Raw genomic sequence first — 20,539 nt, forward strand, 5'->3', positions numbered from 1 at the left:
GAACAATATGAGTCATCTTTCCCAGGACTGGAAATGTGAGTACCTCCCTTTGGAAATGGCACACAAATACGTAACTGAAAATGGCAAGCACTCTCATCATCAATTTGTGTTCCTGGTATAACAGTAACACAGTAATATAATCATAATAGTGATGATTAATAATAACGATAGCTACCTTTTATTGAATGGTGCCAACCACTGGGCTGAGAATATTTATACACACATATATTTTTTTCTTTTCTTTTTTTAAATTGAAGTAGAGTTGATTTACAATACTGTGTTAGTTTCAGATGTACAGCAAAGTGATTTAGTTATACATATTTTTTTTTCAGATTATTTTCCATTTAGATTATTATAAGATACTGAATATAGTTCTCTGTGCTATTCAGTAAATCCTTGTTGATTATCTGCTTTATATATAGTGGTGTGTTTCTGTTAATCCTGTACTCCTTCCCCCTGCCCTTTCCCCCTTGGTAACCATAAGTTTGTTTTCTATGTCTGTGAGACTGCTTCTATTTTGTAAATAAATTCATTTGTATTATTTTTTAGATTCCACGTATAAGTGACATCATATGGTATTTGTCTTCTCTGTCTGAATAATTTCACTTAGTATTATGATATTTTCTAGGTCCATCTGTGTTGCTGCAAATGGCATCATTTCATTCTTTCTTATGGCTGAGTAGTATTCCTTTGTATATATGTACCACATCTTCTTTATCCATTCATCTATCGACGGATACTTACTTAGGTTGCTTCCATGGCTTGGCTATTATAAATAGTGCTGCTGTGAACACTGGGATGCATACACACATACTTTTTTTTTTAATGTAGTCTTATCTTTAAGTACAAGTCATGTCACTTAGAGATCATTTTATCCACTGCTCCGTTTGGCCACCAGTCTCTTGTCTCTCTCCTCAACAAAGGTAAGGTGGATACAGTTTCCACGGGGAAGAGAGATCCATGGTTTGTTGCCCAGTGTCAGATTTGGTGAAGTCAGTAATCTTGTCAGTCTCCAAATCAATTTGAATAGTTTCATTCATCTGATGAGGGGATCAGGGTAGCGGATGGTGTGAGCATAGTGGGTCACCAGATGAGGGATTCCTTTTGTCCCCACAAAGATCTTTCTCACTTTGCACAACTTATACTTGGCCTCCTCTGGTGTAATATGAACAGCAAAGCGACCCTTGGTTTCATAGGTCAGATGAAAATTCTCTCCAGTCTTGTCAACGCCGATGACATATATAAAACCAGCAGGGTAGGTTGTATCAGTGTGGATATTGCCATCAATCTAAATGAAACGCTGCATGCAGATCTTCTTTAGTTCATCTCCTATTAGGGCATACTTAAGTCTGTTCCTTAGGAAAATGATTAGGGGGAGATGCCCCCTCAGCTTGTGGGGTCCTCTAGATGGACAAGGAACAAACACACCAGTCAGTTTATCCAGCATCCAATGCTCTGGAGCTGCTACGTGCTTCAGGTGCTTCTTGGGACCATGAGCCATGGCTGCACTAGGCATGAAAAGAGCCACACATACATTTAAAAAAATAAATTTATTTATTTATTTAATATTTTATTTTTGGCTGTGTTGGGTCTTCCTTGCGGCGCGTGGGCTTTCTCTAGTTGCGGCAAGCGGGGGCTACTCCTCATTGTGGTGCTCGGGCTTCTCACTGCAGTGGCTTCTCTTGTTGCAGAGCATGGGCTCTAGGCACGTGGGCTTCACTAGTTGTGGCACGCAGGCTCAGTAGTTGTGGCTCATGGGCTCTAGAGAGCAGGCTCAGTAGTTGTTGTGCACGGGCTTAGCTGCTCCGCGGCATGTGGGATCTTCCTGGACCAGGGCTCGAACCCGTGTCCCCAGCATTGGCAGGGGGATTTTTAACCACTGCGCCCCCCAGGAAGTCCCCACACATACCTTTTTAATCCTTATAACAATGACATGAGATAGGGTTGAATATCCCCATTTTATATGCAAGAGAACTAAGGGGGAGGTTATGGGACTTGCCCAATTTTACACAGCTGGGAGTTAAGCTTTGAATCCTGTCCACTGATTCAGAGCAAGCCTGCTGAATGTCTGTGCTGTGCTGCTCTCACTGAGCTCATGACCTCACCTGCTACAGATGAAGAACAAGGGTGTGGAAAGGGAGTGGGAAGAGAGACGTCTTCCAAAGGCTGAAACTGATCACCATTGGGGAGGATTTCAAAATTCATTTGTAAGAAGACAAATCTCAAGTTAGAGTTTTAGACAAACATTATTGTATTGTCAAGGCTATCTGGGGTCAAATCCAAGCTTTACCATTTTCTAGCTGCATAGCCTGGGACAGATTATTTCTGCTGTCACTGTCTCCGGGTCTTCATGTGTAAATAGAGATAATAATAGTCCCTACTGCATAGAACTACAGGGAAGATTAAATGAGTTAATGGACATAAAGCACTTAAAACAGTGGCTGAAATTTTATGTCATTGAGAGGATGTTGAAATAATGGGGGAAATAATGTGAGTCAGATGAGCTTGGGTTTAAATCCTGACTCAGCTACTTAGCTACCGTGTGACCTGGACCAAAATGTTAGACTTTGTGTACCTAATGTATGGCTTGTGTTAATAAACAGGTTTTAAGAATATGACCTGTTTTAGCACTACAACATTACCCCTTCCCCTACAATCATTTCTTCCTATTTTGATAGGTCTGATTGATAACAAGTGACTTATTAAAATCGGGTTGATGCTGCTTTGAGTATAGCGGCTCAGATTCCTCTACCTTAAAGATAAGTAGACCTCAGTACATTATCTCAAATTAATGTCTGGCCAAAGGATTTTCACAAGTGAAACATTTAGTACTGAAAGGAGGGGGAAATGTTAGTAAAGGTGATAGCAGTTATCCACTAGGTATTTCATCCTCTGAATGTCTCAGCAAAAGAATCTGGACACTGAGTAGGAGGCAAACATATGTGCCTAGTTGTTGTTGCTGCTTGTAATAAATACCTTTAAGTAGAAGTGCTGCTACTGCTACAGTTTTGGGCAGTTCCCCGACTGTCCCGATACTTTCTTCTTCCAGAATCATTCCTCCTCCTTATCTTAAATAGATTTTTTTAGAGTATATGGTTTCTTTAGAGCCCTGTTTCGGGCCAGATGCTACATAAGAGTGAAATCTGACAAATGAATTCACTCAAGGGTGTTAGTGACCGGTATAACTGCAGTTTACAGTGAGTGACCAGAAAGAACTGCAACTTACAAAATTAGATACATGCATTTCTAACAAGAGTCTGGGTGGGTAGAGATGTTAGAGTGGGAGACTCTCTAAGGCTCCTCCCGTCTCACGTGGTCTGCTTTCCAACAAAAAGCTTACATTGGTCCCGGTGGACTAGACTTCAGTATATGTACCAGTTTACACCCCAAGCAAGCTAAGAGCAAGGTAGGACTCCAGTGGGGCTGTAGAGATTCACTTCCTTTGGTTTTATCTCTTCATTTGGGGCAGGGTCTTTTCCCTGGACACAAGCCAAGCACATTTAGTCACACCAAAATATCTTTTAACCTGAATAATATGAACAGTTAGAGCTATAATTTTATCTTACAATTATTTATTTTTTTTGTTACCTAAGGTTAAGCCTGCCCCGTGATGAAGTTGTTATTTTGTAAAATTTTTTATTATGAGAGACTCAAACTCTAAATAACTCAGGCCAGAAGACAAACTGCTGTCCTGAAATTGCTCAAGCTATGGCCCAAATGTCCACCTACCTTTAAACTTTATGGAGATGGGCTAAAAATATTTCCACTTTGGTAAGCACCAGGGGTTCGGATGAGTACTTATGGGAATCATGATTCGCTGGACTGCCATTCTGCTTTCTGAGATAAAATGGTAATCAATTTTTAAGCTGAAGACTTTTTACAATGCAGCTGACAGGCCAAAAGCAATTTTCAGTTTTTCACAAGGATCCAGGGAGTAGAATTCCCTACCACACCAATAAGCATTTCTTGGCAGCCGCTTGCTAGATGTGCCTAGAGCTCTCGGCAGAAGCTATAATAAACTCGTCCTTCCTCCCTCTATGACACCAGCCATTCACAGTTGATTTATAGTGCTTTCTGAGAAAGGCAATCCTCCGTCCTAAGGGACATCAAAATGAAAAGCACACCAAATGAAGTGTTTAATTTCATCAGCCCAAGAATTAAGTAAACAGTCTTTTTATAGTAGGGTTTATAATCGCAAAGGAGCCTTCTGTTAGAGAGACTTGATTACATGAGCCCTTATAAAATAAACTTCTGGCATAGATTATGTGTCATTTAAAATTGTAGCAGGGAATAACATTAGAAGGTAAACCTGTTCAATTCATTCCTTATAAGACCACATGCATTTTTTTACCATAACAAATAGATCCTATAATATATCAATATGATAGAAGTTTATTTCTTTTCATTTTTAAATGAATAGACTCTTTTTTAGAGTAATTTTAGGTTTATAGAAAAACTGATTAGGAAGTACAGAGTTCCTACACACTTCCTCCACTGCCTCTTCCTGCCCCAGAGTTTCTCCTATTATTAACATCTTGCATTAGTGTAGTACACTTGTTGCAATTGAGCCTATACTGATCCATTATTATTGACTAAAGTACTTAGTTTACAATAGGGTTCACTCTCTGTGTTGTCCATTCTCTGGGTTTAAACAAATGTATAATGTATGTCGTATCCACCATTACAGTATCATACAGAACAGTTTCACTGTCCCAAAGGTCCCTGTTCTCCATCAATTTATTCCCTTCCTCCCCCTGACCCCTGGCAACCACTGAACTTTTTCTATCTCTATAGTTCTATCTTTTCCAGAATGTCATATAGTTGGCATTGTACAGTATTTAGCCTCTTCACACTGGTTTCTTTCACTTAGCCATATGCATTTGTAGGAGAGCAAAATTGGCCATCCCAAAATGTCTCTTTGGCTTGTCGTTTATTTCGAACTGAAAACAATCAAGGCCCTAAAGACTCAAGAAGAAACTTTGACCTCTCTCTTAGCTGCCTAAAGCATTTAAATGCCCTGTTCCGGGAATAGAGCTGTCACCAGGGATATATGGAAAGAATATGGGGTAGGTGTGGTAGGGGAAACTTGGCAGGGCCTGGAGATCAGAGTCCACTCTGTGTCCCATTGCCTTTGAGTGGCCCAGAAAACATTTGTTTACCAAACATTTGCTTTTCCAACTTCATGTGAATTGCCTTCCTCTGCTTTGAAGTCCCAAACTACTACTTGAAACATCCTCTTTTGTCTTTAGCTGAAGAGGGCATTTAAGGTGAGGGTTTCAGCCATTTTGGTGGGTTACTCAGTTTTCCTGGGTCTCTCCCATGTACACTTGTTATTAAACTTTTGTATAATTCTCTCCTATTTATCTGTCTCATGTCAATTTAATTCTTAGACCAGCCAGAAGAACCTAGAAGAGTAGAGGAAAATTTCTTCCTCCTTAAGGTTCATCCAAGCCTTTGCGTGACTTAACAGTTTATTTATTTTTTATTGCTAAATAATATTTCATTGCAAGGATTACAACAATTTTTTTATCCATTCACTTACTAAAGGACATCTTTGCTGCTTTTGGCAGTCATGAATCAATTTATTATAAAAATTTGTATGCAGATTTTTGTGTGAACATAAGTTTTTAACCCAGTTGGGTAAATACCAAGGAGCATGAGTGCTTGTTTATACATAAAGGTATGTTTAGTTTTATAAGGAACTACAAAACTGTCCTCCAAAGTGACTGTAACATTTTACATTCCTACCAACAATGAATGAGAATTCCTGTTGCTTCACATATTTGCTAGCATTTGGTGTTGCCAATGTTTTGGATTTTAGCCTTTCTAATAGGTATAGAATGATATCTCATTGTTGTTTTGATTTGTCCACATGCATTTTGAAATGTCTCAAAACATATTTCTCCCTCCTGATCTGGGGTTCTTAACCTGGAGTTGAGAGATGGGATTTAGGCCCTTTGTGAAATGGTGTGTAAAATTGTGTGTGATTTTTCTGGAAGAGATTTCTCAATCACAAAGTTGAAGAGCCATCAATTTAGAGTATTTTATCATTTAAAAAATGTAAATCACTGTTACAATATTATCATATTCCATGTTGTTTATATATATATATATTTATTTATTTTTGTCTATGTTGGGTCTTTGTTGCTGCACGCGGGCTTTCTGTAGTTGCAGCGAGTGGGGGCTACTCTTCGTTGCGGTGCACAGGCTTCTCACTGCGTTGGCTTCTCTTGTTGCATAGCACGGGCTCTAGGCACGCGGGCTTCAGTAGTTGTGGCTCGCGGCTCTAGAGTGCAGACTCAGCAGTTGTGGTGCACTGGCTTAGTTGCCACGGCATGTGGGATCTTCCCCAAAGAGGGCTGGAACCCGTGTCCCCTGCATTGGCAGGCGGATTCTTAACAACTGCATCACCAGGAAAGTCCTATGTTTTTTAAAAAGTTAGACTACAGGCAATCACGGTCATGATCGTCCAACACATTTGTAGAACATCTTTAATGTGGCCAGCATAGTATTAGGCACCACAGAGTCAAAGCTCAAAAACACATGATCTCTGGGACTTCCCTGGTGGTCCAGTGGTTAAGACTCTATGCTCCCAATGCAGGGGGCCCGGGTTTGATCCCTGGTCAGGGAACTAGATCCCTCATGCATGCTGCAACTAAGAGCCCACATGCTGCAACTAAAAGATCCCTCATGCTGCAAGGAAGATCCCGCATGCCACATCTAAGACTGGGCACAGTGAAATAAATAAATATGAAAAAACAAAACAAAACAAAAAACATGATCTCTGTTCTTAAGAAATTCAGGCTGGTGCAACTCATATTATCAGGCAGTAATCATAAAAGAAGACTCAAAGACTGCTGTGTCACATTCACAATTAACTCTGGGTGCTCAGTCCTGCTTGTGCCAGCAGATGTCATTGTAGTGTAGGCCAGCTAACTGATCAGCTACCCCAAAGAAAAGGAATTCAGAAATGTCTTTTTTTCCCCTTGATGCATGTTGCACATACATGTTAAAAAGATATCATGTAGATTTTTTTTCTCTTATTGACAAAGACATAGAGCCACCATAAGTATAAAACTGTGGTTATTTTGAAAGTTAAAGGAGATTTTGAAGCCTAAGTAAAAAATATTTCTGCAATAAGTATATACATAACCAGTAACATTATAAGTCTTAATATAGAATGTAGCTTGCAACTTGAGACTATTAAGCTTTCAACATGATCTTGAGGTTTATTAAGGCTTCCATTTAAACAAGCAACAATTACCTTTACTTATATTTAATACCATCTTGCTTTTCTCCTGTAAAACCCAAAGACAAATTGAATACAGTAGCAGTGAAAGATTTAAATTTTAGTGTTTCTGACATATGTTGTTTCAGAGAGTATTATTCTGTTAGGAAATAAGAATTTTGTACAAGGAAAAGCTGTACAAAGTGTAGCTTTTTAAAGTGCTCATTCATTCAATAAATAAATTATGCTAATGCCCAAGAATTTCCAAGCCTTGTACTAGTATTGGAAATACAAAAATAAATAAATTATATGCCCTGTCCATAAGGAGATTATATTCTAGTGAGAGAGAATTTGGATTTTCTTTTGTTTTTTGTTTTTTTAAAACAAAAATTAGGGTAGCAATTGCATAGACGAAGACTCAGTTGGAATTAACATGTGTTTTTTGGCTAGTCCCAAGCCAGGAAGAGACCAATGAGGTACACTAATATACAACTGTGCCAAGGCTTAGAGCTTTTTCTTTAATACTAAGGCGCTGAGGTTCTGGATTCAGTTACTGAACCAATGAGTATGTCTACCTTACTGTTTGTCATCCATATCCTAAAGAGGCTTTGTTGATGCACACTATTTTTCATATAGGGAGTCATTTTGAAGAGGCTCTTTTGTTCATCAAGTAAGTGGGTGAAAATTGTACTGAGAGGGTTGACATAAGAAACTCATTATATTTTTTAAAATATTTATTTATTTATTTGGTTGTGCTGGGTCTTAGTTGTGGCATGCGAACTCTTAGTTGCGGCATGCATGCGGGATCTAGTTTCCTGACCAGGGATTGAATCCGGGCTCCCTGCATTGGGAGCATGGAGTCTTAAGCACTGCGCCACCAGGAAAGTCCCAGGAAACTCATTTGATGAGGCCAGCATTATCCTGATACTGAAACTGGACAAAACCATTATGAGAAAAGAAAACCTGCATAAATATAGACCCCCAAATTCCTAACAGAGTATTGTCAAATCAAATCCAACAATATATAAGAAGGATAATACATCATGATCAAGGGAGTCCATCCCAGGATGGTAAGCTGACATAATAGTGAAACAAAATCAATGTAATTCACCATATCAATAGACTAAAGAAGAAAAATTATATGATCATCTCAATGGATGCAGAAAAAGCATTAAACAAAATTCAATATCCATTCATGATATAAACTCTAAGCATACTAGAAATAGAAAGAAACTTCCTCAACTTAATAAAGGACATCTATGAAAAGCTTAGAGCTAACATTATACTTAATGGTGAAAGACCGAATGCTTTCCCCTGTGATCAGGAACAAGGGAGGACTGTATACTCTTACCATTGCTATTCACCATCTTACTGGAGGTTGTAGCCAGTGCAATAAAGAAAGAAAAATATGCAAACAGATTGAAGAGGGAGAAATAAAACTGTTTGTATTTACAGGTGACATGACTGTCTATATAAGAAATCTCAAAGAATCGACAAAATAGCTACTGTAATTAATACATGAATTTAGCAAGTTTGCAGGATACGTGCTCAATACACAAAAATCATTTATATATATATATATATATATATATATATATGCAAAAGTTGGAAGGTGAAATAAAAAATATCACTGCACAATAGGACTAAAACCATTAAATACTTATGTATAAACCTAACAAAATATGTGTAAGTTTTGTATGCTGAGAACTATAAAATATATATCTCTAAAGAAAGAAGTATCTGAGTTCATGGATTGGAAGACTCAATACTGTTAAAATTCCTATTATTCCCTAATTGTTATAGTGTGATCAGTGTGATCCTAATAAAAATTCCAGCAGATTTTTTTCTTTTCTAGAAACTGGCAAGCATATCTTAAACTTAAATAGGAAAGCAAAAGTATAGTCAAAACAATTCTGCAGAAGAATGGCTAAATGAATGGTGAAACAATTTTGAAAAAAAAGATAAAAGTTGGAAGAATCACACTACTACCTGATTTCAAAACTTGCAAGCCAGAGTAATCAAGACAGGGTGGTACTGGCAAAAAGACAGACAGACAGAAAACGATGAAACAGACTAGAGCAAGTGTTGTCAAACTACAACCTAAAAGCCTAATCTGGCCTGCTGTCTGTTTTGTAAATTAAGTTTTGTTGATACAAAAAAATAGCCAGGCTTATTTATTTACATATTGTCTATTACAGCTGCTACTATGCTGTAATGCCACAGTTGATTAGTTACAGCAGGGACTGTAGGGCCTTTGAGCCTAAAATCTTCTTTATCCTTCCCTTTACAAGAAAAGTTGGCCAACTCCTAGAATAGAATCCAGGCATAAAACAACTCATATATGGTCAATTGATTTTTGGCAAACATGCTGAGGAGAACGTGCAAACATGCAATGGAGAAAGGATAGACTTTCAATATGTGTTGTTGCAACAATAGATGCTGGACGTATATGTGTAAAAATGTGAACCTTGACTTATACCTCACATTGTATTGCAAATTTAACTCAAAATAGATCATAGACCTAAGTGTAAAACCTAAAGTATAACATTTCTAGAAGAAAATTGGTGAAAATCTTTGTGAACGTGGATTAGGCAAAAGTTTTGTAAAGAGCATCCAAAAAATGCAAACCAGAAAAGAAAATGTTGATAAATTGGGCTTGATCAAAATTAAAAACACCCAATCTTCAAAAAACAATGTTAAGGACTCTCCTGGTGGCACAGTGGTTAAGAATCCACCTGCCAATGCAGGGGACGTGGGTTTGAGTCCTGTTCTGGGAAGATTCCACATGCCAGGGAGCATCTAAGCCCATGTGCCACAACTACTGAAGCCCCCACATCTAGAGCCCGTGCTCTGCAACAAGAGAAGCCACCGCACTGAGAAGCCCATGCACCACAAGAGTAGCCCCTGCTCACTGCAACTAAAGAAAAGTCCACGCAACAATGAAGACCCAATGCAGCCAAAAATAAAAATGAAAAAAAACAGAAAAAACCCCAAAGAAACAACGTTGAGAGAATGAAAGAGAAGCCACAGACTGGAAATAAATATTTACAAAACACTATCTAATAAAAGACTGATTTCATTAATGTGTAAAGAACCCTGACAACTCAATAATTTACAAACAGACAATCTCATTTAAAAAAAAATGGACAAAACATTTGAACATACATTTCATACAACAAGAGATACAGAGGGCTAATAAACACTGAAAAGATCATTAGCCATTAGGGAAATGCAAATTAAAACCACAATGAGATATCATTACAGGTCTCTTAGTGTCAGCGAGGATGCTGCGTCACTGGAACTCTCATACGTTGCGGGTAAGATGAAAAATGGTGCAACCACTTTGAAAAAACAGTGTGGCAGTTTTTTATGAAGTTAAACATGTACTTACTACATGACCTAACTCATCTTCTAGGTTTTTACCCAAAAGAAGTAAAAATATATGTTTACAAAAGACTTGTACATAAATGTTTATAGAAGCCTTATCCATAACTACCAAAAAAAAAGCAAACAACACAGATGTTCATTACATGAGAAGGGATGAGTAAACTACAGAACATCCACAATGTGTACACACGTACTGTGATACATTCCATACAGTGGAATTCCATACTATGGAATACTACTCAGCAACACAAGGTACAGATCTCAAATGTGTTATGCTAACCGAAAGAAGCCAAACTTATAAGGCCACGTGCTATTTGTTTCAATCTATGTGACACTCTGGAAAAGTTAAAACCATAGGCGCAGCTGTAGGCTGGGGAGTGATCACAAAGGGGCACCAGGGAACTTTTTGTGGTAGTAGAAATGTACCCTATCTAAATTGTGGTGGTGGTTATGTGACTGGATGTATTTGTCAGAATTCATAAAATCATACATCTAAAAAGGTGAATTTTGGGTATTTCCTGGTGGTCCAGTGGTTAAGACTCTGTTCTTTCAGCCGCGGGGAGTGGCAAAAAAAAAAAAAAGTGAATTTTACTCTCTGTAAATCATGTTCCAATAAATATGACTTTTCAAAATGGCCATCAAGTAAAAGAACGATTTTGAGTGAAAGTCAAAAAGCTGACTGTCTTGTGCTGGGAGGAAATCCAGGATTCAAGCTAGAAATTTAACACCAATTCTTATTTATTTATTTATTTATGGCTGCGTTGGATCTTCATTGCTGCACAAGGGCTTTCTCTAGTTGAGGCGAGCGGGGGCTACTCTTTGTTGGGGTGCACGGGATTCTCACTGTAGTGGCTTCTCTTGTGGAGCACGAGCTCTAGGCGTGTGGGCTTCAGTAGTTGTGGCATGTGGGCTCAGTAGTTGTGGCTTGCAGGCTCTAGAGTTCAGCAAGCTAGAAATTTAATTTAGAAGAAATCCAGAAACCCATATAAATATTTCCATAGTCAAACTTTTGGATCTGTGAGGTCTCAGGGCATATACCTTACAAATACCAAGGGGCTCCGGTACATACTATAAAGTACAAGAATCTATTTTTCACATAAAAGACTTATGAGCATACAAGGGAGGAGTTTGGTAACTCTCCCTAGAGGCTCAGGAGAAGCCTAGTAGAGATAATGATGTCACCTCTTAAGTAGCTTCTTGAAGGATGAGCCAAGGATAAAATTGAAGAGAAAAGCATTCTAGACAGAAAGAACAATCTAATGAACTAAGACTTGAGGGGGTAAGGTGTATTCTAGGAAAGATAGGTATTATATTTTTGAAAGATTGAAGAACAGTTATTCACTGTATTGCGTTTTTAAACTTTTCTCTTGCTTAATTTGTTCCCTTCACTTACTCCACATTTTCCTGAGCACCTACTTTGTGCCAGATACTAGGTAACCTTTAAGGAGTTAAAGATAAATAAGCTGAGATTTCTGTTCTCTAGGAGCTCATGGGCACACACACACAACTTACTAGTATAAGATTTTTAAATAGGGATATGTGCATGCATGTGCAAGTTGCTCAGAGAATAGAGGGTCTAACTCAACATGGTGGCTGTGAGCAACTGGCAGTGAAAGTGTAAACAACCAAAAGAATATGCAAGCTGAGAGTTGAAGTATGAGCAAGGTTTGTCAAATAGACAGAATGAATATATTGCAAGGCAGAGGGAATAGCATGTGCAAAAACACAGCAGCTGAAGAGAACATGGTACTTGGAGAAAATGGCAAGTCTTTTAGTAAGGCTAGAGAGCAAGGGACAGGGTGCATTTGAATGTCTAGTTGAAGAGCTGATGTGGTTAGAAACGTGGACAAGGGCCATTGCCAAGCTAAGGCATCATTATTACACCAAAAGAAGTAGGCAATAAATTCCTTAACATCATCAAATATACAGTCAGTGTTCATATTTCCCTGATTGTCTTATATATTACTTTTTAACGGTTGTTTGAATTAGGATGATTGGAGCTAAATTTTACTTGAGGTACATTGTTTAAACTAGACAAAAAGCCACCTCATTTTGGCCAATCTATCATCACATCCACATACATAGGAGCTAGGAGGAACCTCATGGCAAATTGTAAATGAACTACTGAGTCGGTGAGTGACCTGTGGGTTGCTCTCTCTCTCTCTTCTTTATATTGAGATATAATTGACATATAGCATTATATTAGTTTCAAGTGTACAATGGTTTTATATTTGTATATATTGCAAAGTGATCACCACAATAAGTCTAGTTAACACCCATCACTACATATGGTTAAAAATTTTTTTCTTGTGATGAGAACTTTTGATATCTACTTTCTTAGCAACTTTCAAATATACAATACAGTATTATCAACAATAGTCACCATGCTGTATATTACATCCCTAGGACTTGCTTATTTTATAACTGGAAGTTTGTACCTTTTGACCCCCTTTACCTGTTTCTGATATAGACCAAGATAGACATGATTGGAAGTCAATCCCATTGGTGATCTGTGTGAAATGAATCATCAGTTTGGCACCTTAACCAATGTAAAAAGTTTCACAATGTTTGACTGCCTAGGACAAATCAGAGTATCTTGTATTCCTTTGCTAACTGCCTCAGAAACAAGATGAAGAATTAAATTAGTACAGAATTTGAATGTATATCTTCTATCAGATTAAAATGTCACACAATAAAAAATTTAAGAGCTGTACAGATTTAGTTTCTACACATCTAGTAATGCCCAGGTATCAGGATTTGCTTCACAGTGTTCAAGTTTTTTTTTTTTTTTTTTTTTTTTACGGTACGCGGGCCTCTCACTGTTGTGGCCTCTCCCGTTGCGGAGCACAGGTTCCGGACGCGCCGGCTCAGCGGCCATGGCTCACGGGCCCAGCCGCTCCGCAGCACGTGGGATCTTCCCGGACCGGGGCACGAACCCATGTCCCCTGCATCGGCAGGCGGACTCTCAACCACTGCGCCACCAGGGAAGCCCCCTCAAGTTTTTGGATTAGGTGATGTTTGTCTCTAGTGCCCTCCCTTTCTTTGTCTTTCTTCCCCAACTCCCTGTGGGTCTCTGTTTCCTGTGTCTTCCTAGAGACCCCTAATAAAGCACTTACTTAGGCCTGGTCTGAACCCAATTTCACCTGGTATCTAAAATTACCCATCTTTTACCTCATCCTCCAATCAAAACCCCTTTCCTCAAGGACAAGCAAATGTAGTAGAAAGACTGTGGGCTTTGGAATCAGGCAGACATGGAGTGGAATCCCATCTCCACCGCTCTGTGACCTTGGCCAAGTTGGCTAACTTCTCTAAGCATTGGTTTTAAGATTAACCACTGGGTTATTGGCAGGCACAAAACATTTTTGCACCCTATAACTTTCAGGTAGCATCTTCAACCAAGCTCTCTTTTGTGTGATGAATCAAAAAGATTAGTCCAGGTCCCAGGCCCTGGACAGGGGCTCAGTGGATACAAAGACTAGTGGTAGAGACTCAGATGTGGCCAGAGAGAGAATATGCTGTCAACCAGGCTTTCTGTGTTTTGTTTTATTTTGTTTTTAACGAAGACCAAACTCATATGCCAACTGCCCACAACTACTTCTCCAAATCACCAAAACAGAGTGGGCAAAACTGCCCTTCCTAACTCTACACACCCCTTTTAGGCTATATATATACTTTTCATGACTGGCAGTCCTTTTTTGGGTCCCTCGGGATGTTCTCTGATTTGGAGGAAGGGGGAGAGCTGGGAGGGGAGCACACTGTATTATTTGCTTCATTCCACCACCCATGAGTAAGGGCCCTGCCTAGAACTATTCATACCAGGAACTGGAGGAGAACAACCTTCTAAATATCCAGTTATTGGTGTTTCATAGCATGGCCAAGGGCAAGCAGAGGTTGATCCAGGACTGCCTGGGTGGAGTTGCTTATTGTACAATTCAGCAGATTGTCCTGGGGCCCTTCCTGTCACACTTGAGATGAGTCTTCTTCCAGCAGCCACTAAGTGAGATAGCCAAGTTCTCTAGGGTCTGAGAGGCAGATTTTAGAATGGTGCTCTGGGGACCCCTGGGGTTCTGATGATGATGGAGAAAGGGGTAGGAGGGCAGAAGTTTCTTGAGGTATTCCATTTTTGTTCTGTACATTATGCTTTATTCAGTCTTATTTGTTGAGTCTGCAGGAAAAATCATTTGGAAAAAGAACAAAGAACTTTGCTACTTCTTCTACTACTGATGCTACTATACACACACAAACGGGCAAACCAATCTCTTGGATATTTTGCTCAAGGAGAAGTTAATGAAGGATAATGGGGAAAGGGAGCAGGCATGCCCTTGAACTTGTCTGTTCTATGAGACTATATTGCTAGAAGTAGGTGTTCCCAGTGAAGTTAAGAAAATATATGTGTTCATGTTCATGTGTGGTTGGTAGAATATTTTGGGTGGTGTTTCTTAACTCTGCTTGCACATTGTCATCACCTGGGGGGGGGGGTTAAAAAAAATAGTGCCTGGTTTACCCTATAGAGTCTCAAGATCCTTGTTTGTTAACCCAGCTCTGGTGTCTAATAATTAAACACATGTATCCTTTATGTAACTTTAAAGCACTTATGTACTCTAGAAATATGCATATATGTAAAATAAATATGTGTTATATATAAAAATTTTATAAGGAAACCTGGTATAATTATAGAGTTGAATTATTAAGAATGACTACCAGGGCTTCCCTGGTGGCGCAGTGGTTGAGAGTCCTCCTGTCGATGCAGGGGACATGGGTTCGTGCCCCGGTCCAGGAAGATCCCACATGCCCTGGAGCGGCTGTGCCCATGAGCCATGGCCGCTGAGCCTGCGCGTCCGGAGCCTGTGCTCCGCAACAGGAGAGGCCACAACAGTGAGAGGCCCGTGTACTGCAAAAAAAAAAAAAGAATGACTACCAGTAATGACATTTTTGGATATTTTCTCAATTTTATGTTCTTTTCTGCTCATGAAGATGCAAGATAAACGGCCATAGGATTTCCTAGCATTGTGTTAAAGAGAGGCCATAAAACAGCTTTTATCATTTTGTGTTTTCTATATCAACCAGAGGGATAATAACATACATTCATCTTCATGATCTATTACTGACTCCTGGTTACAATAAAGAAAATTTTAGAGAGTTATTTTCTGGATGAATTATCTGATGTCAAACACTTGCTTCAAAATGTAACTATAAGGGGTATTGGTCATGGCCTTGGGAAACACAGGCCATACTTGTCCACTCTGCTTAAATCATGTTGCAAGAAAGTATAAGCATTAAATAACTTCAGAAGCCATTTATTGTAAATTTATTCCAAAAGTTTGTTATTATTGGGAATTCCCTGGTGGTCCAGTGGTTAGGACTCCATGCTCTCACTGCCTAGAGCCCGGGTTCAATCCCTGGTCAGGGAACTAAGATCCCACAAGCCGCATGCAGTGCAGCCAAAAAAAAAAAAAAAAAAAAAAAAAATCCAGAAGTTTGTTATTCTTCAAGACAGCAAAATTAAACAGCCCACCATTAACAGTAACACTAAAATTTAAAGCAAACATCAGAACTTCTTATTTTTCAAGTATTTGAAAGGGCTACGTTTTCTAATTGTATGACTTTTCACCATGAAAAATGGTGTGATGATAGAGCCACAAAAAATTTGTCAATTAAACAATTATTTAAACCCCATGAGAGTGCACCATGAACTCTTTACTACACACACCCTTCGGAGCTCGGAGAGTAAAATTCTTTCCTTGATGTAGCTGCTTCAAAGGGCGCAGTCTTTCCTTGGGAGCCATGGCCTTTCTTGTCATGAGCCAAATAACTTACTCCAAACTCTGTGTGTGGCTGCTGTTACCCCTCCATCACAGGGAGGCCTGTGAAAGGACAGCGTGGACTTCTTACCCCACACAGACTGTTCTATTTTGAGATTAACACAGGTTAAGAGGACTACCTCTCAAATTTGGAAATAATCTTTCAAGTTCAAATGTAGACCCACATAGCTCACTTGAAAAAACTCTGGGAAGAGATTGTTAGGAGAGTGTGAATATGGGGGAACTGATAGAAAGTCTAGGGTTGTTCTTGTCCTGGACGTGGTCTTCCCTCTGGGTTCTTATACCTAGAAAGGTTTTAGCCAAGGAGGCACAGGCAGAATTTTTCCATTCCTGGTACAACTTAATAAGGGCACTTATGAATGGAAATATTGGGGAAAACAAATAAATAAATGTTCTAAAATATTTCCTACTCATTCAGCAAATAACATTTCCCATGAGGCAATAGGCAGGGGAGGAAATGAACATTTATTGAATATCTATTATAGTCCAGGCACTGTGCCAAGCACTTTAGATGTATTATCTCCTTTAATCCTTACACATGCTATGCAAAATGGTATTTTACAGAATGAAAATTAAAGTTTCAGAGAAGTTAAATAACTTTCCCAAAGTCATAGATCAAGAGAGTGGTGAAGCCGAGATTCCAATATAGCTTGAATTTAAAAGCCCACATTCTTTTCACTATACTAAAAAGCATGTTTCCTAAAAAGCATAATGAGCTAAACCATAAGAAACCAAATGAATTGCAGAATCACAAAGAGTTAGTTTGGTGGAGGTTAGGGAGAGTGGGCCACTATATGTGGGATAGTGGCTTAGCAAATGGACCGTGGGTCAGATAGACCTGAATCTCAGATTCTTCACTCAGCAGCCAACTGAGTTGGGGCAAGTTACATGCTTCATAGGGGCTATTCTCTTTTTAAAAAAATTTATTCATTTATTCACCCACTCATGTACCCATCCATCCATCCATCCCTCCACCCACCCGCCTGCCCATCTATCCATCCATCCACCCATCATTCATAGGGGCTATTCTAAGTATTCAATGATAGCATGCCAAATAAAATCCTTGGCAATGTATGACGTAGAGTAAGTGCTCAGTAACTGCTGGCTACAATTGTTTTTGTTTTCAAGAATTTAAAGACTCTGTTTCAACACCCTTACAGGAGTAAAAGCTGGGGTTTAGAGAGTCTAAGTGAATTTCTCAAGGACATTGGCTTGAACAGTGACACAGCTAGACTTAGACTTTAGATCTTTTGATTTCTGATATATTCTCACTGTCTTTCCAGGACACAGTACATTCACCAGAGGATTTCGAGAGAGTTTTTGAAATAGTCATCTTAAGGCGGACCATGTTTTGCAACCCCCATGGAACAGAATGTTTGAAACCAATGTTGTTTTTGAGAAATCCAGGACGTGAACACTGTTAGTAGTTCAACAGGCATAACTTCCTCCTCCTAACATAACCCCAGTTTGGTCCAGGTGTCCACCCCTTCCCCCTGCACCAGGAGTATATTCTGTTTAGTCTAAAGCAGTGATCCTCAAACTTTAGAATACATGGCATATTTGTTAAAACTCAGATTGGTGGACCCTAACCCCAATATTTCTGATTCAGTAGAGCTAGAGTGAGGCCTGAGAATTTGCATTTCTAATAGGTTTTCAGGTTCCCAGCAGCATAAGCTGCTGATCTGGGGACTGTACTTTGAGAATCATTGGTTTAGGACCATCAATGTCATTCCTCTGTTCTGGGAATGGACAAGTGTAATAACTCGACCCGATCAGACTAAAGGCAAAGGTGCATATTCCTTGGTTGGAAGATTTACTCTCTCCTGTTGTAGATGAATAATGAATGATTATTTGTTGCTGGCACCCATTTTATCATGAGGAGAGAACCAGCCTCAGTAAACAGCCAGTGGGGCAGAAGGCAGAGCAGAGCGAGGGACAGGGCCCAAGCCTTTGATGAAATCATTGAGACACTGAATCCCTCAAGCCAGAGACTTGATCTTCCGCTGTACCTCCTGGTATGTGAGGTTATGCAAATTTCCTTACTTAAGCAACTTCAAATCAGAGCTTCTTTTACTTTGGCCATGCTTAACTGTAACACTTAATGTTACATAAATTCCTAAAACTCAATAAAATGAAAATAAATGCATTTGAAATAAGTAATATTTTAATTTATTGGAGCTTTTCCTCTTCCAAATAACTGACAACTTTATCTTTCATTAATGAGATAATACATATATAAATACAAATCTATTTCTATGGTTTAAAATCACAGAAAGTGCTCAATAAAAGCATGACCCTATTCTTAATGTTTTCGTGATATACTGTGGGCAGGAAAGACAGTTCTCTTTCCAAAGATTTGATGTGATTAGTTAATAGTTGTCAGCAAGAAACAAACTGGTACATTACTAACTCTGGAAATGCTTGAGATTCTTAGACAAGATAAATTCCTTCTAAGGAAGCTGATCCACATAATCTTAACACTTGCAGTTTGTTAGAGCCTCCATTCTGTTTATAAGTCGAGGTAGGAGTAGAAGTGAAATAAGTTACTTCACCTCCTTCATGTTTTATGTTGTTATTGTAAGTAATGGCAACTATGGTAAGGATATTAAAAATAAAAAACAAAACTCTCAACAAATTAGCTCTTCCTTCTGGCATCACAGAATTGGAATATAATATATATATATATGTATGTATGTATGTATATATTTATTTTACCCAGTTCATTTCTTCCTTGTAGAAACATGCCATTCATTGTTTGTGACTCTAAGCAAACAGAATTTTTTGTCTGTGATTCTGATATATTTCCACGTAAGACTTCTCTGTGTGAAAGGTCATTTTATTGTGGCTTAATCATTTGGTTCTCCTTCAGAAAATGTATGTTACCTGATGACAGAGCCCATCTAAGTCTTTAAGTTATTTTGAAGGGGGGGACAGTAACAAGTTTTGAGTTTTTCTGTTTCCTCTAAACCAGAGATCATGATGAATAGTAATAATAGCATTTGTTGCTATTTATTCTGTGTCAGGCATTGTGTATGGTTTACAGGGACTAACTCATTTTATTTGATCATGAATTCATTCAAGAGACATTTACAGAACACTTAACATTTGCCAGTCTGGTATTATATACTATATAGGCCGTTTTCAGCTAGAATATTCATCAGGGTGGAAAAGAGCAGCAGTCTGACTTTGAATCCTAGTGCAAGAGCCCTATTGCCCAGGAAGATACAAATCAGGTTTTTCTGTTTTTATTCCCTGAGTTTCTCCTCCCAGTATGACAGACTATGTTTTTCAAAGTTTGTTCCTTGATATTTCCACAAGAGAATGAAAATAGATGTTATTTTAAAAGTTCCATGACTAAGAATTTTGCGGGGAAATGTGGCTACTCAACCCTTAAACAGAATTCTTTACTACAGGAGTTCTCAGTACCTCTAGTAGGCTTTGGGGCTCTCCAAAGAGGTGCCACATTTTGTATTATTTCCCAAACGTATTTGATCATAATCTCCCCGCAACTTGCACCCCGCACAGGAGGTACAGTGTTAGGGCTCCATGGCACACACTTCAGGAGAGACTTATCCAAGCTATTTTTGCTTTTAAAAGTTTTTTCATTTCCTCCTTTTACTTCAAATCTCTCTAATGCTCTAAAAGCCCCGGGTTTTATTCTCCACAACTGCAAACTCCCCACCTCCCTGACAATCTTACATGTCTTCAACATGTCTAGTTTTCAGACCTCACAGAAACTTCTAGTCAAGTTGGATATGTCTATGAAAGACATTTAGCCTCTCAAATCCCTTCATCCCTGGATGATATAGTGTCCTCGATCCACAACGACTGGGGAAGGAGGGAAGAAGAGGACATAGGGAGAAAGGTTATAACCAGAAAGGGTAAAAAATGTAAATTTCAGTAAACAGATGAAACTTGGTGCAGCCCTGCTGAAAACCTGCCAACTCCTGACTGAAACGAAAATGTATAAAAATTAAAGTCATGGATTATGTTTATCCTGGATGCAAAGTGAAAGGGAAAACTTGGAAACCGCCTGCTTAACCTCGTCATGTTTCAAAGTCAAGTCCAGTAATTCTTGTTGGAGGAGGTGTGGAGAGGGAGG

The 20,539-nt window shown here is 38.9% G+C and overlaps 1 pseudogene; it reads right to left on the reverse strand.

Annotated features, from left to right (window-relative positions):
* Window positions 1-871: 871 nt before the first annotated feature.
* Window positions 872-1,501, reverse strand: LOC132496209 (small ribosomal subunit protein eS4, X isoform-like; annotated as a pseudogene).
* Window positions 1,502-20,539: the final 19,038 nt, after the last annotated feature.

This window comes from Mesoplodon densirostris, chromosome 9 (assembly GCF_025265405.1).
Source record: "Mesoplodon densirostris isolate mMesDen1 chromosome 9, mMesDen1 primary haplotype, whole genome shotgun sequence".
Classification (NCBI taxonomy): Eukaryota; Metazoa; Chordata; class Mammalia; order Artiodactyla; family Ziphiidae; genus Mesoplodon; species Mesoplodon densirostris.